The sequence below is a fragment of the Castanea sativa genome, chromosome 1 (genome assembly GCF_040712315.1).
Source record: "Castanea sativa cultivar Marrone di Chiusa Pesio chromosome 1, ASM4071231v1".
Lineage (NCBI taxonomy): Eukaryota > Viridiplantae > Streptophyta > Magnoliopsida > Fagales > Fagaceae > Castanea > Castanea sativa.
Genome location: NC_134013.1, coordinates 73,101,624 through 73,121,526, shown reverse-complemented (window position 1 = coordinate 73,121,526; position 19,903 = coordinate 73,101,624).

The following is a 19,903-nucleotide window of genomic DNA, read 5'->3' as shown; positions in this document are numbered from 1 at the left end:
CCTTTAAAAGAGATCTCTCTTTTTCTTTCTCTTTTTGATTATCTTTCACTCTTTTTCTTTTGATTTGTCAATGTAAACGGCAATTTGGGTTTTCGTTGGACGCCAATTTGTAATTTCCAAGTCCTAGTCAGCTTTCTTTTTCCTTTTTTCTTTAATTATTTTCCCTCGGCGACTCTCACTTTGTTCAAAAATCAAAACTCGCCAACCTTTTTTTTCCTTTTCATTGTACTCCATTAATTCAGACAAATAAGAGTGAGTCATTAACTTATGACTTTCAATTTAGTGTTTTTTTTTTCTCTATTTTTAGGCCACTTGTTTTGTGTATAATAATGGAAGTTGGCCTACTGTCTTTTCGTCTCTTTTTCTTCCGCAATCATAGCTACTAAAACACGTTTTTTATTTGATATTTTAGGTAGTTTAATAATAAGTGTAATTATATATTATCTTTGTAAAGTATGCCTCAAATTATACTTTACATTTCAAATTTTAGAAGGGATAGTTAGCATTCTAAACTATAACATCTATTACATATTTGCACCTTATTGTTATCTTGATGGAAAACTAAAATTTATGGTGCAAAGTATAATCGGGAATGTAGTTTTAGGTAGTAAAGTGTAATTTCTCATTTATTTTAAGAAATTGAAAAATGAGGCAATTGGATATTTTTATTTATATGATGTTATCCAAGATAACGGCAAAATTGACAGTGAAATGTAAAGTGTAACATGAGCTATAGTTTAAGGTGCAAATCATATATTTTAAAAGTTTATGGTATAAAATGTAATTTGAGATATAGTTTATGATGGTAAAATGTAATTTCCTCCCATAATAATATGAAAACGTAAATAGTATGTACTTTTTTTTTATTATATTGCTTTTGATAGAATATCTATTATATTGCTTGAAAGTATGATTAAAAAAAACTTATATATATACACACACACTCAATGCATATATATCTACTTGCTATCCTAAATAAATATATACACTCAATGCATCTATAAAAAAAAATAAAGAGAAGAAATCATTTTAATAATTTATGTATAAAAATATTAAATATGTTTTAAAGAATAATGAATAATTAAGACGAAGAAAAGAAACATAACATAATGTGTCAAAGGTCAAGATGTACAAGTTTGGCTTCTTAAATTTGTTACTTTTTCTTTATAAATCTTTCCAATGAGTATGCATATTTTAATCACTTTACTATAATTTATTTCTCAAGAATTTATTATGATCATGTACCGAAAGGGTTATAGTTGGATTTATATATATATATATATATATATATATATATATATATATATATATATATATAAGAGATTGGAATTTAAACAAATTTATCTTAATATACTAAAATATAATATAATATTGTATTACTGTCTCCGCCAAAAGAGAAAAAGAAAAGAAAAGGATACTTGCTCTTCAAGTATAATTAAATTAATCTTCTCAAAAAAAGTATAATTAATTAAATTAAAGAATTACAAATTACATACACAAAGATTGACATAAAGAAATTAACCTTTTACTAACTTATCTATCATTGACAAGGAGGAATCCAATTTTTTACCAAGGTAACTAAATGTGACATCATTACGGCATATCTACACAAAGGTTGACAAAAAGAAATTTAACTTTTACAACAATGTATTCACTTTTGACAAGGAGGAATCCAATTGTTTATCGAGGTACCTAAAAGTGATAATTTTGGTTGAAAGTTGAAGTTAAAACTCCATGGAAAATGATATTCATGTAGTCAATTAGACAACTACGTCTCATAAATTTTGTCAACATTTTCTTTTTCTTTTTCTAGGCCAAGCAAAGAGTGTTTGTTTTCTTTTTTTGGTCCCGAAGCAAACGGGCATTTATTTCTATTAATAAATTCAACCATAGGACAAAGACTCTCCAATTGACCAGCTGTTTTCAGGCAACAAATTTTTTGTTACAATTTTATCACAATTTTGATTTGGCACATCGTGAGTGACTGTATTTTACTTTCATATGAACTTTTTTTTTATACTACTCATATCTTTTTGTATACTCACTTTTTAAAATTCTCCATATTAGATTATCTATTTTACACTATCTTATTAAAATATCAATTTTTTTTTAATTTTTTTTCTTTCTTCACAAATAATAACTATTGTCCACTCTCTTTCTTTATTATTGAGATATATAAAAAAAGAATAAATAATTAAATACAAAATAAATAATATCAATATATATTTACATAATTATTATAGTAAATTTATTAATTTACACAATTATATATGAATTAGTATGAGTCATTTTTAAATAAAACGGTGTAAAAAGGGTACACATTTTTGTTAGGGTAAACTATGTATTTGATCTCTATCCTATACATCATATCTCAATTTGATCTCTAACCTTTTAATTGTGTCAATTTGGTCCCTAACCTTTCTTTACCGTGTCAATTTAATCCTTACAGTTATCTTTTGGATGAAAATTAATGACATGTCTAATAGCCAAAATAAAAAATTAGCTTCCGTTGATGTGATAATAAACTAAAATTTTATTTTGGCTATTTGCTATGTAAATAATTTTCATCTAATATATAACGGCAAAGACTAAATTAACACGACATTAAAAGGTTAAGGACCAAATTGACACAATTGAAAGGTTAAGGACCAAATTAAAATATAGTGTAAAGATTAGAAACTAATTTACCCTTTTTGTTATTATGTACGGATGAACGCGAATGCCCTTGCCGTGTCAAAAACTCAAAATGATAGCAAACAAAATTGATTGTCCTAGATTTTCTCCCAGTTGACTCAGCTTCCTCCGATTATTTTTCCCGAGTTCTTTCTCAAAGTCCACGTCAACATCTAAAATCCTGTCCTACCACGTGGGATTGGACCAATTTTGACACGTAAGCAGAGAGGACAAGAAGAAAATCCACCAAAACAGACACGTCAGCACCACATTCTCAAGTAGGCCCCACAGCCCCAAAAAGTAAAGTGAAAAAAGTCACCCTCAGTTCCAACCTCTCCAATTTCAATACCGCCTATCATATCACAACACGTGTCCAAAACAGTACACGTGTGAAGCATCTCAAAGGCTTTTCAAAGAAGAATTTTTTTTTTTTTTTTTTTTTTTTTGAGAATCTTTTAAAGAAGAACCTAAGAATCTACTTCTAGTGGTTGAGCTTTTTTCTACTTGTTAAGAATGAGATCTGATATGGGAATGCCACGTGTCCACAGACAAAAGCTGGACGGCTGGAGTGAATATCTTTTTCTTTCCTCGGGTAAGCCTTTGATTTTAGAATGTGATTAAAAAATTAGTAAAAAGGGATTCACATGTCATCAAATTAATCTATTTTTTTAATCCCAACTTTTGTTTGATAAACACAAAGTGCGTAGATTTCTATCCAAATGTCTCACTTTGACACGTGTGACTAGCTGATTGCAATAGCCAGTGGGCTATATAGCCTATAGTTTTAATTTTCTTTTCCTTTTTTCTTTAGAGATTCTAAAGTTTTAATATTTTTTGGTTTTTTGTACACGCAAGTTTGTAGGATGCTCAAGATAATATAGTATATTTTTGTTCTAAACATGGTGGAATTTAGGCCGTATCCAACTGTTTTTTTAGCTTTCAATCATTCTTGATTTACAAAAAAATTTCTCGTGACGACTGGTTATTGGTAGGAAAAGAAATGATGTTAACTAATGGGCCCAATAAAAAACTTGCTTGATATTGACCTAATCATTCTATCATAACACTGTTACTCGTAAATGGATTAATACAACTAGCTTGTTATGTCTTAACACCCTACCAAGTACTAACTTAACTAAATATGAGTTTAGTAATATTAATCTTCTTGTTGAAACATTTGCCTTTTTTTTATAATAGCTCATTATTTGAAGTGTAATTATGTGAAATCTTTGGGGTCTAATGTAATTATGATAAAGTGTGGGGGGTTATGTATAATTTTAGAATGTAAAGGCACAATTTGTAATTATGTGAAATTTTGGGGGCTTGAGTGAATTTGTTTTTGAAAGGAGAGCCAATTTTGTTAATAAAGGAAATTGGGGTTGGATTTGGGCTTGGCTTAAAATTCCGGATGGGCCACTGGATTACATCCTTATGGGTTTTAAGGGAATTCAGATCGGGCCTCAGGGGAATTGGGCTTATTTTACAACTATTTGGGTTAAAGGGAACCAAATTGGGCCTTGTCAAATAATTTTGGGTTATTGGATCAAGGGTGTTTGGGCTTAACTATGATTTGAGTCTGATTTGGGTTAAAATTGTTAATTACCGGACCGATCGGGTCCAACCCAACCCAACCCCGTCTCTGACTTTTTACTTTTAAGTTTTAACAATAATAGGGGATTTATTAGTTTTTCATTTTAGCAACAAATAACATATTAAAAGAGCATCCTTTGGACAGAATAAATGGACAAAATTATTGGGATTTTACATTCTTGCTTTGTAATTTGTATCCTGCTACTTCCAAGACCTTGTGATCTGTGAAAAGATCAATACGAGTTCTCTCCTAGATGTCTTTAAACGTGGTTTGCACTTAATATGGATCTTTCATGACTTTTAAATTGACCCAACAATTTGGTTTAAAGTTTAATGTGGTTTATTTCTCTAGAAATGAATTAGTTATCACAGCCAAAGCAAAATAATTAGTAGATTGTTTTTCTCAACTATTAGAAGATGATGATGATGAAGCTTTGTCAAACATACCTAAAAACAATGAGGACGATTATTTTGTTAATCTTTACCCAAAATAAAATAATCTTTATCCAAAATTATGATAGGATTTCATATCTATAAAAGAATCGGTAAAGGATAATTATTCACAAAAGTTCTATTATTATTATTATTATTATTATTATTATGTTCATTCTAGGACATCCTTCGTGTGAATCCAAGCTGGCAAAAGTAGAATATATATATATATATATATATATATATATATATATATATATATATAGAGAGAGAGAGAGAGAGAGAGAGAGAGAGAGAGAGAGAGAGAGAGAGAGGTAAAACTGAGATCCAATTAGAATTCAAGTTGGAATTCAATTAAAGACTAATTTTGTGTCACGTGTCCCATCTAATCTAAGTTTTATATTTTTGTGTTAAGTGAGTTAATTCGCTATAAAAATTGGATTTCAATTAGAGTTTAATCTAGCGCCATGTGTCCCATCTAATCTAGGTTTTTTAAATTTTTATGCCAAATGAGTTAAGCCATTTATGATTATGTTAACACAATCATATAATTAAAAACAATTCAAATTTATAAGTCATTTATGTAATATACCATGACTATGTACGGTCCATTACTAAGTAAGTTATATATATACATATTAAACCCTAGTTTATAGAAAATTCAATTAGAATTAAAATTGGATTTTGCTTTTGTTAGCTTTACATACAAATTAAATTGTTTAAAATTTTGTTATTATTTTTTCTAGCTATGAACTAATGAATATATTTTTTATACAATTTCTATTTAGATATTTGTATACGAAGATATTAAACATAACACACTGTGATTGAGCTAAACGATCTCATGCACCTACTTCCATTTAATTTAATAGATATTATTTAACCAATTTATTATTTTATTTTGTATTGTATTTAGTAGACTTTCACAGATAATAATTGTGAATTAATATTGAATATATAGTTCATATAGTGATTTTCAAAATTATATTCCCCTTCCCCTATTCCAACTAAAATTAAAAATAAAAATTATATACGTAATAGCAATTTAACGAAAAACTTAGCATAACCAATATCATGAAAATTGTAAGAAAAAACTATTTTAGTACCTCTAAATGTAATGGCAAACTATGTTCTTTATGTTTAATAACCCAAGTTAATATGAACAACACACTACGATTCTTCATTCTCGTGTGTAAGCATGGGTTACATATTAGTTAAGTTATAAAGGACAAACATTTGTAATTAGACAACAAAATACCAATATGAATCCATAAACAAGAGAATCTCATGTGACATAAATTCCAATATTAATTCTTCAATAATTTAACTTCAGGAGTTCTTAAAAAAAGGAGCATTCCAAGCATTCAAAAGGCAGATCGAGTTCTAAACTAGAGTCCTTTGTGAGCCTAAAAATTCTCTTTTGTGTATTCAACAAAATTTATAAAGTTCTCTGTCCTTGAAGTAGTTAAAGTTTTCAGCTTAATTTATAGCTAAAACTGAAATTAAAAACTTTTACGGTAAAAAAATCCCTACAAAATACAAATGCTGGAAATTATTTAGTAGGTATATAACCCATAATTATTCATATATAATTTGAAATACAATTAAACAATAAGATTTTTTTTTTATGAAAACAAAACTCTATAAGATATGGTTTATAGTTGTTGTCATGCGTGCATTAATTTACCATATATATATAAACTCATTTTTTACAGGAACATAAATATAATTTTTTTAAGAGAGTTTTTTTTTTTTTAAAAGAGAGTTTCAATTTATGGTATCTATTGCTGATAATTATATTTTATCATTAAACCAAGACATCTGAAAGGACTGAGTTTGGAACCTAGGCTCACTTAGATCAGTGGAAGCTAGTCCAACGAGTCCAAAATAATAAATTTGTTAAAGAGTAGATGTTACAAGCAAGCAACTAAATTAAGTAAGTACAGGCCCGTTCAAGGCAATTGGGTTTAACATACAAATGGTTCAAAATATCCCTCCTCAGTTTAGTCCGAGGATGTAATGTTCTTATATTTGATCAAGTATTTATGGTTACAAGGTGTTTTTCTCATTGTTCTTTCACTCCTTTGTACATTGCATGCCTCCTTTATGTGAAAGCTATTTCATTATATAGTCTATTCTTAATACATCTCAGTCTTCTATCTATTCAATTTCTAAGAAATTCCTTGGATGATGTCCCATCAAAGCCCTTCTAGAGGTAATAAGAAAAGCTTGTGAACTAGGTGACATTGTTCAGGTGTCATTTCTCCATAAATGCAGCCAGATCAGTTGGTGTAGTGCATTTAATGTGGTGGTTGCAGTCTCCTTCCTAGATATTTCCTTCTTCTGTTGTTGGTGCAGCTCTGCTACTTCTCTTAAAGCTTATCTTTCCAAAATAGTTGACTTCCTAAAACAGTCCTGAGGTGGCCTTGCTCCTCGAAACTTCGCTTGTTTCGTCAATTTTCTCTTTTCTCCTCAGCCTATTGGCTTAGGTTTGCAAGGACCCTTTAACCATCCTTAGGTACCTACTCGTTCTCGGGTGTGGCCCATAACCAAAAAAAAAAAACATGCTCAGTTTGCCTATACTCACAATATCAATAGATTTTTTTGTGTAGATAAAGATTGAACTAATACCTACTTTGTATTGAAATATATATTAAAAATAATAATTAAATAATTACAGCACATAACTCCATTAAGTTAATCAGTTGAACAACTTTAAAACAGTCTCATAAAGTTTATAAAATTAAAAAAGAAAAGTCTCGTAAAGACAAAGGAAATGACGATATGACATTGACTCTATATAATCTTCTTTAGTGGATTAGTGGAAAGTGCAAGTCACTTTAACAAACTTTCGATCTCCACCAAGTTCTACTTCAATACAGCACATCCATCCCAATTCCCCGGACGGCAGGAACTGGTTAATTTTTTTTTTTTTTTTTGAGAAAAAGTTAATAATCATTTAATTGTTTAATTATGAGAATAACATGATTATAATAAGTGTAATTATTTGAATAAAAAGAGGAGGTTTCTCTAAAATGACTTAATAAAGTTTCATTTCACAGTCAAAGACCATAAATTAGTAATGCATATGTTCAATAAAAAAATATCAAAGATCACGGTGGATATTATTTTTTCAGAACAAAGCATGAGCACAAATAAATAATGAAAATACCAAAAATTGGACTTTCCTTTTGTATTATGCCAAATCAAAATATTATTGTACCTCTCTATCCGGGAAAAAAATAAATTGTACCTCCTATATTAAAAAAAAAATTACTAAACTTATTTGAAGCCTAATTTCAGGATGGGCTCTAGGCTCGTTGGCCTAGGTCTAAGGCCTCCTATTTTTTTTTAAAAAAAGCCTCAAAATATTAATATTTTAGGGGAGGGAAGAATGTCTCCAACATATTAAACCAATTGAAACCCCAAACTATTTTCTAAAAAAAAAAACATGTTGTGACTTAAGTGATGATTATCAATTTTTTATACTAAAAGGCAAGAAGAGTGGATTACCCATTATCAATTAAAAAAGAGATGATTTTCTCAAAAAAAATAAAAAATAAAAAAAGAGATGCTCGCAAGACTTTGAAATTAAAAATTTTAATTAAGATTTTTTTCGCATTAATTAAAAAAGTATGAGTTGTTTTTAAATAAAAAATATGATATAGAAATTCAAATAAATATTATTTAATTTATATTTAAAAATAAAAAATACCTCACTTTTTTTGATACAAGATAAAATTCTACTCTAACCTAATCTAAGTGTATATGTGTGTGAAGTTCCCTCCTAGAGACTTGAACCCCGGCCCTTACCTCTCACACCTCACACCCCACACCCCATATCCCACAAACACTTATACTTGTAGAGTGACTATCATACCAAGGGTGTACGGTGGTAAAAAAGACCTCACTTGAAATGATTTGATATTTATTAATTCACTTAAGTAATTGGTTTATTTTCTTGAATCTTGATTATCATCTGTTTGTAATGACATCTAATATAATTCAAGTTGATATATATTATAGTACATAATAATTATTATACGTAGGATATAATATGATTTCTTACAAAATGTATTAAAATGCACCATGCAATTTATTAGCTGGTGTTAAGGAATAGTTGTCAATAACCAATTGGTTCACACAAATGAAATCAAAATGGTTGTGGATTTTTATGATATTTATGTTCTAATTTAATCTTAATTTTATTGAAATTAACTCGTCTAAGATAAATAACTAAGTATTAATTCCTTAAGAGATGGGGAAATACAACAATCACACCATCTAGTAAGATGGTGACATAGTATGTGTTGATTGGAGTTGCGGAAGGAGGCGTAACCCCCATCCGAAAACCACCACAATTCCATTGTTTCTATTGGGTTAGGCAATAGTCTCAGCCAACTCATTGCAGAGAGAGAAAAATTATTGAGGAGATGGTGAACTCGTTCGAGCTTTAAAAAAAAAAAAGTTTTGCTTACCAAAATTTGGAAAAATGAGTTTTTTTTTTTTTTTTTTTATAATTTTTAAAGACGGTAAAACATTTTAGGCTAAAATGCATAACTGACTCTTTAATTTTCTTCAGATTTCATTTCAGTCCTCTAACTTTACTTTTGTTCATTCCAGTCTTCTAAGTTTCAAATTTATTCAATTAAGGTATTTCCATTAATTTTTGTTAAAATTTTTTGAAAAAAAAAATCTGGAAAATATTTTTCAATCATTAATTGAATTTTTTTAATTAAAAAAATTTAAAGAAAAATTTATAAAATTGAAAAATTAACCACAACATATAACAAAAGTTGATGAAAAAACATTAATTAAATAAACTTGAAAGTTAGAGGACTGAAATGAACAAAAACAAAGTTAGAGGACTGAAATGAAATTTGAGAAAACTTAGAGGGTCAATTTTGCATTTTACCCAACATTTTATCGTAAACTTTCCATCAGATTTTTAATATATTCAGCATACTTTTCTTAAAATTCTGAATAGCTTAATAGCTCATACATAAATTGAGAGTTTGTTGAGCTCAAATGAATGTTATTTCCTTCCCAAGTTGGCCTATTATCCCTGAAAAGCTAGTAGTATTTCCCACCAATAGGTTTTCCACTTCCTCTTGATTGTCTTTGCAAACATCATGGCATTGAAAAAATTTTCAATGGTCTGTAGTTGGGTTGACTGCTATGGTGAGTGGGAATTTGAAACTGATCAAGACCACCATAGGCTCTTGGCTGATGGACTAATTTCCCAAAAAAGAAAACTTCTCTTTGTGGTTATGAAATTTGAAGTCTTGACATATACACGCAATACGCGTAAAGTTTTCTTGACTTTATCAACAAATCTTGAAGTCAAAAAACCACTACCGTTTCTTTCGGATTTCATTACTCGCAAATCAAAGCTAGTACTTATCAAAATAAGTCTAGGCACACCACATTTTTCACATTTTTATTAATGGTTATATGATCTATTGTGATTAATACATGATAGGGGTAGCATATCAAGATAAAAGTGATATTATGTCAATAATAACATATCATATTGACAACTTTAAAAGAAAATTACTCATTAGGTGTACATAATTCCACAAGCAATAGCATACATACCAACGCAATGCATAAGTCATATATGCCAAAAGTTTTGTAAATAGTAACTCAACTGGTTGATACTTGGTATTTCTAACAGAATCGTTTAAAATTCAATTCTCCAATTTCAACCATAAATGTATAAAAAAAAAAGTCAAAATAAAAATCAACCACGCATAAAGATGCAAATATGAAATACTCATGTGTTATTTTCCATGTAATATGATATATAAATTTGACTTTAAAATTACAAGCCAAACACGCAACGTGCCATGAATTTTTAGGTTTTCGTGGCAATTTCGGTAGCTTTTGTTTCTTTCTTCTGTTTGAGACGCATTTCTTTGGAACGAAGATACCACCAAGCCAAAGTCGTCTTGAGCAGATAGCATGACATGGATGTAAAGTTTCTTTTATTTTTTGTGGTGAAATTTCCACCTCACAAATCTTCTCCCTATAAATTAAAGCTGGTGAAATTGCATCTAGGAATTGATAACCATTTGACTTTGTACTCATGTAATAAGTACTAGGGATTAGATCTTCTAAAATTCTTACTTCTTACTCATATGGTAACTCCATTATAAAGTTCTTAAGATTTTATTCATACATAAAATGAGTTGAGTGAATTTTGGTACATTATCAAATTTAAATAAAATCCAATTTATTATTATTTTGAAATGAATTTGGTGGATTTTGAAAATATTGACTATCATTTTATTTATTTATTTAAATTATTAATAAATAATAATATAAAATTCTTAATAAAAAATAATAATATAAAAAAAATCAAATCAATTCATTTTAAAATTGAGGATAAATACAAATTTCATAAGATTGCGCACTATTTAGAACTCCAATTTATTTATAATAAATAAAAATTGAGCAAAACATTAAGAAATCATCATAAACAATGCATATTAACAATTACATCCTAGCACTAATTCAGAAAAAGTATATGAATAAATAAATATAAACAAACTAGATCCTACTTCCTAACACTCTCTTTCAGAAACATTCTGGAACAACCTCCAAATTTTAAAAACTTAGTATATTTTGAAAATAATAAAATATTAGTGTCTCTAAATTTAAATGGAAAACTAAACCGTCACGTAGCAGGTTTTCCATCCTTTTCTCACCACCTCTACAGGAAAAACACGCAATGGCAAAACCTACCTGGCCCAGTGGACATTCATAAAACAATTCTTTTTCTTCTCTTTGTTAATCTTACTCGAGAAGCAGGTATATTATAATTAAAATATAACAGTTGCTTCCATGGTTCTCCCAAAACCAATGTCTAAAGTAACAAGGTCTCCAACATTTTTTTTTTAATTATAAATTTTTTGGGAGGAAAATGGTCATTAAGGTCTCCAACATTTTAAACTACAAAGAAAAAGAAAAAAAAATATAGTCTAAAATCATTGGATTTTTTTGCAGGGATCAAACTAGACCTCGAAAGGGGTCAAGAGCTTTGAAGTTCAACTAACAGTTTTTGGTATTTTTTTTCGGAGATATTTAGGATTCAAATTCTTCATCTCCAACTATTGAATTATTATTATTATTATTATTTTGAGTAATATTACTGATAGGGTACTGGATTTTCCCATCTTGAAGCCGTCCATAGAGGTCATCCGTGACCCAACTAGTATTGCAAGCACCCCTGAAAGCCTTACCTATAACTATCTCGTCCAAGGAGGAAGAGCCTCGGACGAGGTCCTCGTGACTAGGGAATGAGACGCTCGTCCAGAGTGTCGACAAGCTCGTCCTGAAGAAATTCGTCCGTAGATGGAACGGCCCCTATTCATGAGCTAAGTACACTCGACAAGGGGATACTAGGACAAGGGTATCATACTTAGGAAAATCTCCGAGTATAATGTGACAATTCCTTATTTTACGCGTAACTTCCAGGTATCCGTTGTAGTACATAACTCCTAAACGGTTATGGAAGTTATTTTTAAATCCTTACGCCTCCTTGAATCCAGGGGAGGTTATAATTGCGATAACCGTCTATTAGAACACTATATAAACGCTTATTCAGACAAAGCAAAGGTACGTTGTTTATTGCTCCCAAAAAGTTGGAACTCCAAAAATATAGAGAGAAAACTAACTTCGCAATTGGAGGGTTTTTGGCCGGCAACCCCGGTCACCTTTGATCACTTTTCTTTCTTTTTCAGGCCGTTGAGAGAGCAGGTGATCCATCCAAGTCCGAAGCATCCAGCCTACTGATTTTCTTTGCATCATCAGTTGGCACCGTCTGTGGGAAAGAGCAAACAAACACTATTCACTGTTCTTTTTATTCGATTGTGTTTTTGTTGTCAAGGATTACTCTGTCCCAGACAAAAGGCTGAATGGTTCGAACAAGATCAAGGGCTACCAACCCAGGCCACCAGGAGAGTAAGGATGCATCTAGTAATCTCCTTCGCGATCGCAGGTCAGCGCCTGTCATGCAACCGCCTTCTATTCAACACATACAATCCATGGCTACCGCTATGGCAGAACTAACACGTCAGAATCATGAGTTGAATAGGGAGATTAACCTCAGGAGGCAGCGCCAAGATGGGCACACGGAGGGACGGGCACCAAGTCAGGAAGGAGAAAATGTCGAGTCCGAGAATCAGACAAGGGGTACCGCTTCAAGAAGAATGCCACACTTGGAAAGAGAGATGAACCAGATGAGGAAAGCCATGGATGAGATGAGGGAAAATATGAGACGGGCAAACCTAGTGGATGACATGGTTCACCGAACGGACTCCCCTTTCACAGCTTCCATCAACGGTCATCCTTTACCCCCAAAATTCAAAATGCCTTCTTTGGACTCGTATGATGGAAATCACGACCCTTGCGATCACATTGCAACTTTCAAGACGACCATGCACCTTCAAGGGATCCCGGACGAGATTATGTGCAGAGCTTTCCCCACCACACTTAAGGGACCAGCGCGGGTGTGGTTCAGTAAGATACCCCCAAACTCGGTGGGATCATTTGAAGAGTTGAGTAAGTTGTTTGTCAACAATTTCATTGGAGGACAGCGTCACAAGAGCTCCTCCTCTAGACTACTGACTATAGAGCAAGGGAAAATGAGAGTTTGCGATCCTTTATCACCCGTTTAATAAGGAGGCCTTGACGGTGGACGAGATGGATGACAAGTTATTACTGGCCGCTTTCCGCAATGGGGTCAATTTTGACTTGTTCATTCATAAGCTCTATGAGCAGGAACCACAGACTATGGCCGAGCTCGTCCATTCGGCCCAAAATTTTATGAATGCTGAGGACGCTATCATAGCCAAGAAAAGAAAAAGGGCAGAACGCTCGGAAGCGGGTCATTATCGTTATTCGGATTAGGGACCTTGTCCAAAGAAAGCTCAGGTAGACAAGAGGAAAGATAAGGATGGTAAGAAGGCGAGTTCCTCCACGAGGAATCAGCAATACACGCCCCTGACTATGCCACTAGAGCAGGTTCTTATGCAGATCAAGGATGATCCGTCCTTGAAGTGGCCAGATAAAATGAAGGGAGACCCTAACAAGCGTAATAGGAGCAAATACTGCCGCTTTCACAGAGACCACGGGCATGATACAGACGAATGCTTTGACTTGAAGCAGTAGATAGAAAATCTCATTAGACAAGGAAAACTGAGGAACTTCCTTGGACGAGACCAAATAGATGAGAAAATGAAAGCCAAGGTGGAAGAATCATCATGTCCCCCACTAGGAGAAATAAGGGTAATTATAGGAGGAAACTCGACAGTGCAGTCATCCAAGTCAAGGAAGACATACCTGAAGGTGGTGTAGAACATCCAGCTGTCCGGACGACCTCCTAGGACGAGGGAAGTAGACCAGCAGGCCGTTACGTTCACGGACGAGGAAGCAGGACGACTTCACCACCCACACGATGACGCGATAGTCATCACCCTACTCATCTCTAAATACATGACCAGGAGGGTGTTGATAGACAATGGCAGCTCTGCAGACATTCTCTACTACCCCGCATTCCAGCAAATGAGGCTAGGATGAGATCAACTTTGACCAGTGAATTCGCCGTTGGTAGGATTCGGAAGAATGAAGGTGCAATCGGTGGGCACCATCACATTACCAGTGGTCGTTGGAACATATCCACAGCAGATAACCAAGGAGGTAAATTTCCTTGTTGTTGATTGTGCATCGTCATATAATGCAATTATTGGAAGACCAACTTTGAATAGCTGGAAGGCGGTAATCTCTACCTACCACTTGTCCATCAAATTTCCAACCGAGCACGGAGTAAGCCAAGTACAAGGAGATCAGTTGGCCGCCAGAGAATGCTACTTAGCTATGCTGGCGATGGACGAGCACATACAGACAATGAGTATAGACGGGAGAAGGATCGCGGCGGAGCCCACTGAAGTATTAGAAGACGTCCCTTTGGACGAGAACCAGCCTGAGAAGTTTACTAGAATTGGGGCGAGCATGGAAGAGGGGGCAAAGCACGCTTTGGTCCGGTTTCTGAAGAAAAGCCTCGATGTCTTTGCATGGAGTCATAAGGACATGCCTGGCATTGATCCGAGTGTTATTACCCATAGCCTGACGTGTGTCCCTATTCAAAACCAGTGCGTCAGAAGAAAAGGATTTTCGCTCCTAAGTGAGACAATGCCATTAAGGAAGAAGTACAGAAGTTGATCGCCGCGGAGTTCATCCGAGAAGTTTATTATCCAGATTGGTTGGTGAACGTGGTCATGGTCAAGAAAGCTAACGGCAAGTGGCGAATGTGCGTGGACTTCACTAATTTAAACAAAGCTTGCCTCAAGGATAGTTACCCATTGCCATGCATTGACCAGTTGGTGGACTCGACGGTAGGTCACAGAGTGCTTAGCTTCATGGACACTTTCTCAGGTTACAACCAGATACAGATGGATGAAGCGGATCAGGAGAATACTTCATTCATTACAAGCCAAGGGTTGTATTGCTACAAGGTAATGCCCTTTGGTTTGAAGAACGCAGGGGCGACTTACCAAAGGCTAGTTAACCATATGTTCCGTCCTCAAATCGGGCGAAATGTGGAGGTTTATGTAGACGACATGCTTGTAAAGAGCCAGGACGAGGATAAACATCTGGACGACCTTCAAGAGACTTTTGATACATTGCGGCGGTACAACATGAAATTAAATCCAAGCAAGTGTGCTTTCGGAGTTTCGTCGGGGAAATTTTTGGGGTTCATGGTGTCGCACAGAGGAATTGAAGCAAATCCGGACAAAATCCAGGCGATACTGAATATGGAACCACCAAAGAATATCAAGGAAGTCTAGTCTCTTACCGGACGGGTCGCCGCCCTTAACAGATTTGTCTCGAAAGCTACTAATAAGTGTTTGCCTTTCTTTAAAGTCCTTAGGAAGACATTTGAATGGACGGACGAGTGTCAAAGGGCCTTCCAAGACTTGAAGACATATCTCATGACAGTGCCGCTGTTGAGTCCATCTGTACCTGGGGAAGAGTTATATTTGTATTTGGCAGTATCCCCACACGCAGTAAGCTCAACATTGGTCAGAGAAGAGGGGAGAGTCCAGAAACCGGTTTATTATACGAGCCGTGCAATGAGAGGAGCAGAAGGACGATACCCGATGATGGAGAAGCTAGCCTTTGCATTGATCACGGCTTCCAGGAAGCTGAGGCATTATTTCCAAGCTCACATCATCAACGTCCTAACAGACCACCCCATAAAGAAGGCAATGAACAAGTTGGAAACTGCTGGGCGGCTAATACAGTGGGCTGTTGAACTTAGCGAGTTCGATATCAGATACATTCCAAGGAGTGCGATAAAGGCGCAGGCATTAGCAGATTTCATCGCAGAGTTCACCCCCAGCCAGGATGAGCTGGACAAGGATGAAAGTGTTGAAAAATGGGTGATTAATGTCGACGGATCGTCCACACTGTATGCAGGAGGAATTGGGGTTGTACTGAAGTCCCCTGAGGGTGACAGGCTGGACTATGCAGCCCGTCTGCAGTATCAAACTACCAACAACGAGGCTGAGTACGAGGCTCTACTCAAGGGATTGGAATTGGCTAAGTCCTTAGGGGCGGAGTCGGTAACAATCAGAGGAGATTCTCAGTTAGTCATTAACCAAGTAAATGGAATGTGTGATACTAAAGAAGATCGAATAAAGAAATACCTCAACAAAGTGAAACGACTTGCACGAAAATTTTCAGCTGTAAGTTTTGTTCAACTACCCAAGGAGGAAAATACGGAAGTAGACGCCTTGGCAAAAGCAGCTTCGGCAGGAGTTACAGACGAGTGCAACAACATCCAATATATGCCGAGCATAGATATCCCTGACATATAGCAGATAGAAGGAGGAGAAAATTAGATGAGTCCAATAGTGATTTATCTTAAAGACGGAAGGCTTCCAGAAGACAAGGATGAAGCAAGAAAGTTAAGGGTCAAGGCAGCCAAGTACATCCTCATAAATGAAGTGTTGTACAAGCGAGGTTTTTCCCAACCTTACTTAAGGTGCTTGGCTCCTGACGAGTCAAACTATGTTCTAAGGGAAGTTCATGAAGGAGCATGTGGAAATCATTCAGGAGCAAGGTCGTTAGTCCATAAGATCGTCCGTGCCGGCTACTACTGGCCTACAATGCAGGCAGATGCTAAAGCCTATGTCAAGGTATGTGACCAGTGTCAGCGCTATAGCAATGTACCTAGGCAGCCGTCTGAGTACCAGACCCCAATGATGGCCCCATGGCCCTTCGCACAGTGGGGACTGGATATCCTAGGCCCTTTCCCCATGGGAACCAGGCAAATGAAGTTTCTGGTGGTAGGAATCGATTACTTTACCAAGTGGGTAGAAGTCGAACCTCTCGCAGCAATCACTCAGCAATACGTGAAAATTTTCGTATGGAAGAATATTCTATGTAGGTTCGGAGTACCCAGGGTATTAGTATCGGATAACGGACGTCAATTCGACAACGCACCCTTCAAAGACTTCTGCAATCATTTTGGGATCAAGAATCACTATTCCTCGCCCTCCCATCCACAGGCAAATGGACAAGCAGAAGTAGCGAACCGATCCCTGCTGAAAATCATCAAGACTCGGCTCGAGGGGGCAAAAGGGATTTGGCCAGACGAGCTACCATGTGTTCTTTGGGCCTACAGGATGACTGTACGAACCCCAACAGGAGAAACCCCCTTTAAGTTAGCCTACGAAAGTGAAGCCATTATACCAGCAGAAGTCCATATGGCTAATCACCGAGTGATGAAGTATCAGGAAAGAGAGAACGTAGAGCAACTCCGTCTTGACCTCGATCTTATCGACGAGGTAAGAATGGACGCGGAGCAAAGGACAGCAAGATACAAAAACCTTATGGCCAGGCAGCATGGCGCCATGGTAAAACCCAGGCGATTCAACGTTGGGGACCTTGTTCTCAAAAGAGTCTCCTTGGCAACCAAGAACCCAGCTCATGAAAAATTGGGACCTAATTGGGAAGGACCATACAGGGTAATTAACTGCCAGAGGCAGGGGTCTTACTACTTGGAAGCTCTGGACGGACGGAAGTTAGAGCATCCCTAGAATGTGGAACACCTAAGGAGGTACTATCAGTAATGAGCAGGGACGAGGGAAATCAATAGCAAAGTTACAGCTATAACCTATGTTCACTTATACTTACTGTTGTGTTCTTACTACTATTATGGTGTGTTATGAATAAAAAGTGCACTAGTTCTTAAACTTTTGCACCGCTTACAGACTAGCTTATGAAAGACGAGGTTATGTATTTTTCTTAAATATTTTAATAAGGCACTAGCTTATAAGCATGTGCCACGTTTGTGAATAATGTTCATGTAATAATATGGTTTGGATTTCTTATGTATTTGATGCATAGATCTAATTTCCATAATAATACCCACAGAAGGGGCAAAAACCTAAGACGAATAGAAATCTTCGAACGCAGAAATACTCGTCCAAGGCTTTCCTTTAAATAAGGATAAAGCAAAGAGAAATAAACTAAGACATACTCGTCCAAGCTTTCCTTTAAATATGGATAAAGCAAAAATGCTTTCCTCTAAATAAGGATAAAGCAAAGAGAAAAAGCCAAGGCCCACTCGTCTAGGAAAAAAAGTAGGCGCTATGGCATAACATTCCAGAGACGAGAAGTTAGTTAAGACGCCTCAATGTATTGAGACGAGTAAAACATAAAATTCTTGCGAAAAGACGAGTAATAATTGCCTAAAGGACAAGCGAAAACAATGCAGTCATCATTATCGTCCTAAGTGGGTCGTCCACGAGGAAATCACATAGACGATCATTCAACACTTGGAACAATAGCATAAATGATAAAAATAATGTATAATCTCGTCCATGAAACAACAATAACAAATGAAAATAAACATTCATTAGAAATCAAAGGGTAGACAACCACCGTCCAAAAACCCTTATAACATAAGCCTTAAAAGACAATTGTTAATAAACTCGTTGAGAGTACTCTAGACGAAGTAATTGTACTCTAATAAATTTAAAAAAAAAAAAAAAGGGAACACTTTGAGCAAATAAAATCTTCAGGTAGCAGGGGCATCAGGCATTGGGATCGTCCTGGGCAGGCTTGGTCGAGGCATCGTCTTCAATATTGACATATTCAGAACTAGTCTGAAGAAAAGAACTAGCAGCACCCCCTAATTGAAGGACGATAGAGCTGAAATCAACCTCTGGAAACTTCTCCTTCGCCTCCATGCGAAAATCTTCAAATCCAGCTGCATAGTTGGCGTCCAGAAGGTCGGTTAATTGCTTTGAGGCCTTAAATTCCTCCACAGCATCTTCCTTAGCCTTTTCAAGAGAGTTGCTCAACTCGCCGGTCTTCCTCTGAAAGTGGTCAAGACGAGTGTTTTTCTCCACTATGTCAGCTTTTAGCTCCTCGACGAGGTTTAGCAAACTCTTGGCCTCGTCCTTAGCCTTAGCCGCTGTTTCAACCCAACCTTTGCAGTCGTCCCTGACTTCTTGTATCCTCCTCTCCAATAAAAGCCTCGTCTTATCCAGCTCAGTAGCCTGTCTGGACGCGGCTATGAACTTTGACATAGCTTGCACAAGCAATTACGAATTTTCGTATTAAGCAAAGCAAATAAACGTAATGACGAGGAAGATTAAAAAAAAATGAGAAGAAGTTTATATCAATTACCTTGAAAAGGTTGTGGACACCTGAGTGTTCAAAATCTTTCAAGGACATGTTATAGCACGCAGCCACATCCTCGCCAGAAACTGCCTTTTAAAACCTCTCCCAGGTCAAGTCCTCACTCTCAAGGAGGTTTGACGCAACTTCAATAGGAGGCTAGGACGAGGTAGGAACATTAGTTTTAGACGGAAGAGGGTGGGTAGGCTCAGACGACTCCACGTCAAGAATCTGGATGGACGGCAATTGAGATGGAGGAGGAACAGGGACAGCAGGAGAGACAACCCCAGGCTTGGACGACTTCCTATGCTTCGCTCTCTTCTCCTTCAAACGGTTGGGGAGGTTTTCAAGATTAATAGCCTTCGACAGGCTTCTCTTGTCACCAACAGCAGGACGAGCTCTAGTTTCAGCGTCTTGCCTAGTGGGCTCGTCCACAACTCCCTTACCTTTATTCTCTTTCATGGTAGCCATCCCTGCAAAAAAGTAAATGAATAAATCAACATATGTACCTATG